The 7,797-nt window shown below is 38.7% G+C and overlaps 1 non-coding gene across 1 annotated transcript; it reads left to right on the forward strand.

The window, feature by feature from the left end:
- The first annotated feature begins 5,989 nt into the window (after nucleotides 1–5,989).
- On the forward strand, nucleotides 5,990–6,061 carry TRNAM-CAU (transfer RNA methionine (anticodon CAU)). The gene has a single exon. It is a non-coding gene; the product is annotated as a tRNA-Met (tRNA).
- Nucleotides 6,062–7,797: the final 1,736 nt, after the last annotated feature.

Here is a 7,797-nt window from a genome sequence, read left to right on the forward strand (position 1 = left end):
CCTATTCGCCTGACCCCGTCCGCTGCCACTTTTTCCCTGTTCCCCAAGATGAAAATCGGGATGAAAGGGAATCGTTTTGAGCGATTGAGGAGATCAAGGCAGAAGCGCAGAAGGTGCTCAACACAGTCACACTTGGGGACTTCTAGGGATGCATGGGAGCATGGGGAAACCGCCGAGATCGCTGAATACGTCCCAAGTGGACTACTTCGAAGAAGGCGATGGAAACCAGTGTTAGGATAATTTTTTTTTATTTTTATGGTCAAATCCCTCGAACTTTTGAATATTCCCTCACACTTCATGACTATCGCCTGAAGTTTACGAATCGCATTTCTTACAGTTTAGCTTTCTGATTAGAAGCCCCTAATTGCATCTGAATGAAATAAAATTCGATGCCAGAGTTGTGTGCTTTTTCCTTGGATATAGGTCTGGTTGGCCGAGTGGTTAGCGCATCCGCTCTCCAGTCAAAAGGCTGCGGGTTCGAATCCCGCCATTAGCATGGATGTTTGTGATTGTCTGTGAAAGTACTAGTGGCGGTGGTTGGTGTAGGTCAGTATTTCCCAACGTTTTTTGGATCATGCCCCACCTCAATGCCTCAAAGATTTTGGTGTCCTCCCTCGCCGACAATGGTGAGTGTTTTCACTATATCAGTGATGAGGTGACGAATGCAACATCATAGTGGGTGCCCTCCCTCGATGAGTCTTTCGACTCCTTGGAGGTGTCATGTAATAATAATATTCCCTCCAAGTCAAATAACAGTCGTGTATCCTCCTAGGCTTGATATAATGTATTTGTAATAATGTTATTCTTATTGTTCATATTAATATCTTCATTGCTTCTTCACTGATGCCTGCTTTTCAAATGAAGAGGAGTTAGCCAGGCTCCTATGGACAGTAACGTACTCAAGATTTAATCTTGGGGAGGGGGGGGAGTTGATAATACACACTACGGCATACGACCTATGACTGAGCATCTGCAGTGATCGCTGATTCATAAGTAGTATAGAAATAGAAGACACGACACAACATAAATAAAATTTAAAAAAAGAATTTTAATTAGGAAAAGATTTTTGGAAAATTTTCCAGTGTTTTTTTTTCCTTTTTCTTTGGGGGACCAGGTCCCCCCCCCCTTGGTGCGCCACTGCGTATGGAGATGATGGTTTCCTCCCTCGAAACAGACAAACCAGCAGATACGCACTCTCAGCAATAACAGACAGAAGAGACTGCTTCCTAGGCTTAGTTGATTGGACGATTGAAAAACGTTTTATAAAAAAATCTCGAAATTTTATTGTTGAGTACTTTTTTAAATATGACCCACTAGTTGGCAATGCACAACGAAGACGATCATCAGATAATGTTGGAATAATCCCGTTTCATGCCAGAAAAAGGTCGCTCGCAGATGTGTAAAGAGACGATGGGATTGAAATTGAAACTTGAACTGTTGGTTGCCGAGAGTGTTTCACAGAGTGAAACACTCTCGTCAACCAACATGGGAAAGACAGCCAAATTTTCGGTGTATCTTCCCCATAGCCTTCGCTTAGTCTAGCTCCACTTTGTGGAGTTCTGCGGTATCCAAAAGTGGAGCCTTTTGGCTCTCTTTTTTTCAGTAATTCTTGGTGCCTTTTGTGATATGACACCTTTTTTTGGCAACTCGTATGGTAAAGGAGTGATAACCTCTGCATCACTTCAACCTGAGTATTTACATCTGGGTCTGGCTCCCACTGACGAGACTTCAACAAAGGTCGAAACCGGTCTGGGTAGTGACCCCCATAATATATGACATCATGCATGTCCCCTAGGAGGTGTGTTTTATATTATGGGAAATACTAAGGACAGTGATCGGAGCTTACTCCACCTCTACTACGAGTTGCCCCTGTCATGAAAGGTTTGCTTACGCTTGGATCCACCGAAACGTTTATAGTTTCTATATTCGGCACAAAACTCTTGTAGTTTCTCCATTCGGCTTTGGAATAATGTTGGATTCAATATCCACTTAATTTCAATAGTAATGAACATTTTTTTACAAATCAGAAAAAAAAAAGATGAACTAAAATCAGGAACACGTGTTTTATTGCTGCAATAGATGAAACACGTGCCTATAGTTACCCTGCCCAGGGCTAAAACCAGCCAACCCATAATAAAATTTCAAGACAGACAAAGCGTCCAATGGTAGAGGGTGTGATCGCTTTGACGATTATAATTTCCGGAATTTTTTTACTCCATCCCGGGGGTAAGTGTCCCGTTTGACCCCCCTCTGCGTTGCCCATGGTTGTGGGTATTGCATGAAGTAGTGACAGGATGTTGTTTGGCATCGATTTACATAAAAACTTAAGGGAAAACAAATGGGTAAAGTTGAAGGAAAGTTAAAACTTTTTTTTTTTTTCAGTGATTTGCACTTTTCGTTTCTTGCTGTAACTGCAGTGTCGTTCTCGTGAAAATTCTGAACTCCTCGTGCAAGGGTTGTCGGAGGAGCGAGTTTTTCTATTCCCATTTGCTCGGTGAATTCCAGAATGTTTGCTGCTCTTTCCGACCACGAAGTCGACTTTATTAATGTGGACGGGGTGTTAACGCAGAAGTCAAAATAAATCAAATGGTTGCCGTGCAAGTCAAGGCTCTCCGAACACAATGGGACACTTTTTAAAACGGCAGCAAAGGTCAGCACGAAAAGAATGCGGCAAGGTCATCCAAAGATTGGCTAAGTGGTCACGGGACATACTTCTAACAGGACCGAGATAATCTTTCGATCGCCTATTGGTCAAGCCTCGTTACCTTCAAGGACGTCTGTCTTTTTTTCGTTCTTTCTTTCAGTCGTTATTGGATGTTCTCTAAAGGGAGCGTATCGGAACCCATTACACCACACAATCTCGTTCTGCGCTTGTCCACCAGAGCTATTTATATTCGCTGTTGCCTTGAATTTAATAAATATCATTATGCAAGGCAATATTTCTTGCTCGTCGAATCTTATTTCTTTAAGTCTCCACCAGGTGGCTGACTAAAAAAAAATCTGGAAATTAGATTTTGCAGTTCCTTTTATTCCAGCTGGGCTGTTTGTCTATCTGTATTGTCACTAACAGCTCCGATTTGGTTAGACACACTATTTGCGAAATAATGGTGTTTAGGTTATCTCTGTGGAGCTGGTCAAGATATTGCATAACGTGGATTTTGAGCTCGTGACTGGCGACCTTGTGCGTGCAAGAGAAAGAATCTGATGGGATTCTCATTTAAATTTTAGACAACCTTACAACTAGCATCATGGAATAAAATCATTTGTGAAGTGTTGATGATGCTCGATAAACAAGCAGAAAGCAGAGTGGCGCAGCGGAAGCGTGCTGGGCCCATAACCCAGAGGTCCGTGGATCGAAACCACGCTCTGCTAACCGAGTTTTTATTTATCTAATTGCATTATTATTTTTCCTTGTCCGCACATGTAGTGGATTGGAATTCCATCGTGGGCAGAGACGTCTGTGAATGTGTTTAAGTGGGCGGTGTATTTTATTATCTGATTTCGGACCACTGATCTGCTTGCTGAAGGCTCGAAGTGGCATGGAAGAAGTTCCATGCTCCATTTCTGAAGTCGGATTTCAGGATTAGACAGACGGATTTTTTTATTGTATTTTTGTACAAAATTTTGCCAATCCTACGTGTAACGTAAGAGCAGGAACTCGTTCAGGTTGCGATATGCATAAATTTACAAAGATGTATGTAAGGCATTTTCATTATATGCACATAAGTACATCCATATAATATACATATTACATATTATTATAATATAATTACATAATAAAATCACATGTTGATATGTACAGAGAAAGTTGCATAATATTAATTAAGAACAAAATAAAACAAAGCAGTTAAATAGCATTTAAATTTTACGTTTCACACACGAGACTGGATCTTTGAACACAAATATGCTAAAAACTAATAATTTATACAATTATTTTGAACAGAGCTTCCTCATTTCTGTGGGAAAATAAATACTCGTTGATTAGAGTTTTGTATTTGTTTGGGTTGGTTTCGTTTCTTATTGTTAAAGGTGGTGTGCTGAATACTTTTGGCGCTAAATAAGTATAATGTTTGTGTGCTGCTTCTTTATTTGCTTTTGGAACTATACATTTTACACCCTTATGTGTAGACCTTTATGTCTACTAAGGAAACACAGTCTTGTTTGATATTTACGTATTCGTTGTCGTTTTTTATGAATACTAGCACCCTACAGACGTATAAATATCTAAGGGGTAGTATGTTTAGTGTGGCGTATTTTATTTATTACACATTGCAGTATCCTTGTTGAATTTACATTAGTTTTTGAGACAATCGGACTGAGTTTATTTGCCTGGAACCAATTTGTTAGTTTTAAAAGATCAGCATTCACTATGGTTTGTATTTGTTCGGCTGCGTCCGTATAAATATTAAATAAAAATGGTCCCCAGACAGCTTCTTGTGGTACACCGCAGTCTACTGTTTTGGAGCTGCTATAGCTGTTGTTTATTTTTACAATTTGTGATCTGGCATTTAAGTAATTTTTGAACCAGTTTAGGGCAGGACCTCGTATTCCTATGACTTCTAATTTTTTTATTAAAATTAGATGTACACAGAAGCTTTGTGAATATCTAAAAATACAGCTAATGTTAGCTTATGTTCGTCAAGGGATCTATTATTCTATTTTGATCTATTATTTTAACTTTAATCGAGTCTTGTATTTTATTGTTCAATATTGCAATAGATTTATGATACGAGGTATCGAGATTTGTTTCCTCATTATACTTCCCAGGAGACAGTGCTTAAGTTACGTTTTAATACTCTGGAGTCAACTGTTGTGTAGGGGATGTTTTCAGTTGTGCTATCTCTGTGCTGTACTTGCAAATACACTTTAATACCGATTGAAAAGTGATCCGCGAGAGGTTGGCGCAGAACTCCTGCTTGGATTTTGTTTCCACGTAATGTTCTCCCGAATATATGATCTAGACACGTTCTACCACCATTGAATTCTCTCGTGGGGACATTAATATATTGTTCGAGTCCATGCATGGCAAGTAGATCTAGATAATCTTGAGAGGATCCGTTATTCCTCAGCAAGTCAATATTCGTATCCCCAATGATGAGAACATTATCACTTTGATCTCATCTAGACTACACTCGAGTTCTTGTATAAAGTTGGACTCTGTGTAACAATGCGACCTATACACGGCCATTATATAGATATATTACGTTGTTTAAAATATAAATTGACATTTTCAGCTGTTTTCATTTTTATGTTAGTAATGTTATTAACAGATATGGAATTTCGGAATTTCGGAATTCTGGGTCAAACAAGGCAAACTCTTCTCTTGAAGAGTTTGCCTTGTTTGACCCAGAGATATTTGTAGACTTCTTTACGTTTCTTGGCAATAAACAATAGATGTTTTAGGTTTTTAGTCAAGTGCTCGTTTAGATATATTTTGCTATCCTTAAAATTGTCACATATATCAGTTGTGCTTAGTCAATATTTGATATTTTTGTTTTCGTCCAACCATTTGTCTCTGATCGCTTTGCTTTTAAATTTTATAATGATAGGCATTGATCTGTTTGTATTTATTTTGCTGTTTAGTTTAAGTTTCGTTATGTAACTTTTAGCCCCCGATAGTGCTAATACTGATGTATTACACAATATTTCGTAGAAATGAGGGGGGGGAAACATGCTTTCTTTAAAAAAAATTCTTATGTTTAAGATTGGTTGATAATTTTGATTGGATTTAACTGAAATCTCTTATTTTTACGGAAAATTTCCAAGTCAAATTTTGTTGCAGTCGGACCATTCACCGGAGACACAAACGTGTCGAAATTGCGGTAATCTGTCGTGGCCGATATGCGCCAGAAGATGAGGTCCAATTCAGTTTACATTTCAATTTAGACATTTTTATGGCGAAATTTGGAAAATATAACTGCACGAACATTGAATCTAACCAGGTTTATTTCTATATTATTACAGTCTTAAAAGAAAAAGAGCAACGCGAAGCAGAGTGGCGCAGTGGAAGCGTGCTGGGCCCATAACCCAGAGGTCCGTGGATCGAAACCACGCTCTGCTAAGTTTCTTTTTATTATTTAATTTGGTTCGAGTGATTCGCACGCCTGCAAAATAACTGAATAATTCGTAAATATATACTTTGGTCGGATTTTTGCAAAAGTTTTCAAAAACTCTTGGAATAACGAAGCTTTACTCGTACATCATGTCAGTTCTTCTATTTGCGTACATGCTGAAGACGGTTGAGTGCAGTAACTGCTGTCTGTGAACAGTAATAAGAGGGTGCTTGGCGTACATCTTGGCAGATGTGCAATCCATACGTTTTAGTAATGGAAGCTTCGCTTTTTTTTTCTTTTCTTAAAAAAGTCTTAACTTTTAGACCGCTTGATATTATTTTATCTTGTTATAAGTTCATTTTTAGTAAATTATAGCATGAAAAAAATTGAAACGATAATAACCATCATGGTAATTTTGTTTTTCCCAACTTCACTAACTATTATGGTTTGTACGAGCGTCTGCAGCTGAGTTGGTATAGACGAAGCCCTTTCGTCGGAAAGACCTGGGTTCGATTCCCGTGAGGAACCTTTATCTGGTCTCTTTCAACTAATAGTCAGATAGCCGGTCTCATACGGAGGTAGAGGATTTTTTCTCCGGGAAACTAGGGTTTTTCGGCCCCCAGAACAAGCAAACCGGCCGGTGAACACACACGGATTACAGCCATGAATATTGCCCTTGGGGGGGGGGGGGGTACAGCAGAGGAGTGACGAACTGGCTGCGTTAATTCGCCATGAGCCTCTCATTAGTGGGTAAACCCAACCCGTACTAAGGGTGAGAAGGGTAGGATAAAGTTCGTGAAGACTTTCCAGATGAACTACTTTTAATGGCGAGTTGAGCCAGAACAATCCTGCTATTATGAGGATAATATGTTCTACTAAAAAACGGATCTATGTTTATAGTTTGCTCAAGTTATGTGTACGATTCTACATTTTCTCTGGTGAAATTATTTAGTTGGATGGCGTGGGTTTGGCAGTATTTGTTTCTCATCCATTTTGTTTTGTCAAGGTGAATTTTTAGTCCTATTTTATTAGAGGCATCATGCACTTGATGAGGCATTGTCTCAAGGTGCGGAAGGGTCTTTTAAGTCGATTTTCCTTAAAGTGCTTTCTAGAATACACGTAAAAAGGTTTGGTGATGTGACATCTCCTTGTCGTACACCTCGGTTTATGATGACAGTTACAGAGTCGTCGAATAAGGTTATTTGCGTAGAGATACCAGTGTTAATTTCTTTAATTAGGTTGATGTAGACTGGATCGATGCCATGTTCTAGTAGTGTCTTTAAAACTGCGTTATGTCTTTGATGTCGAAGGCTTTTTTAAAGTCGATAAATATAAAGGAAAGAGGGATCTAGTATTCTTTGCATCGTTCACTAAGTTGGGTGACTACTTGTATGTGATCTATTGTTGAATAACCTTTTGAATCCTGCTTGTTCTTTACTATTATTTTCTTGAAGAGTGGTTTGATTCTGTTTGATATAATTTTTGTCATTAACTTATGTGTGATAGCAGACATATAAGATGGTAATTCTTGATGTCTTCTATGTTGTCCGTTTTTGAAGAGAAGAATTGAACTATAAATATGGACAACGATATTTCGGAAGAAATATCAAAAAGAAAAAGAGCTGCATGGACCTCCTTTAACCGTATCGAATCCATAATCACAGATCCTAAGCTAGATATCAAAATAAGAGCTAGCATGTTCAACGGCTGTGTTCTCCTATCCTTAGCCTACGCCTGTGAAACT

Source organism: Typopeltis vanoorti, chromosome 17, assembly GCF_054136105.1.
Source record: "Typopeltis vanoorti isolate ZY-2024b chromosome 17, IOZ_Tvanoo_1.0, whole genome shotgun sequence".
Classification (NCBI taxonomy): domain Eukaryota; kingdom Metazoa; phylum Arthropoda; class Arachnida; order Uropygi; family Thelyphonidae; genus Typopeltis; species Typopeltis vanoorti.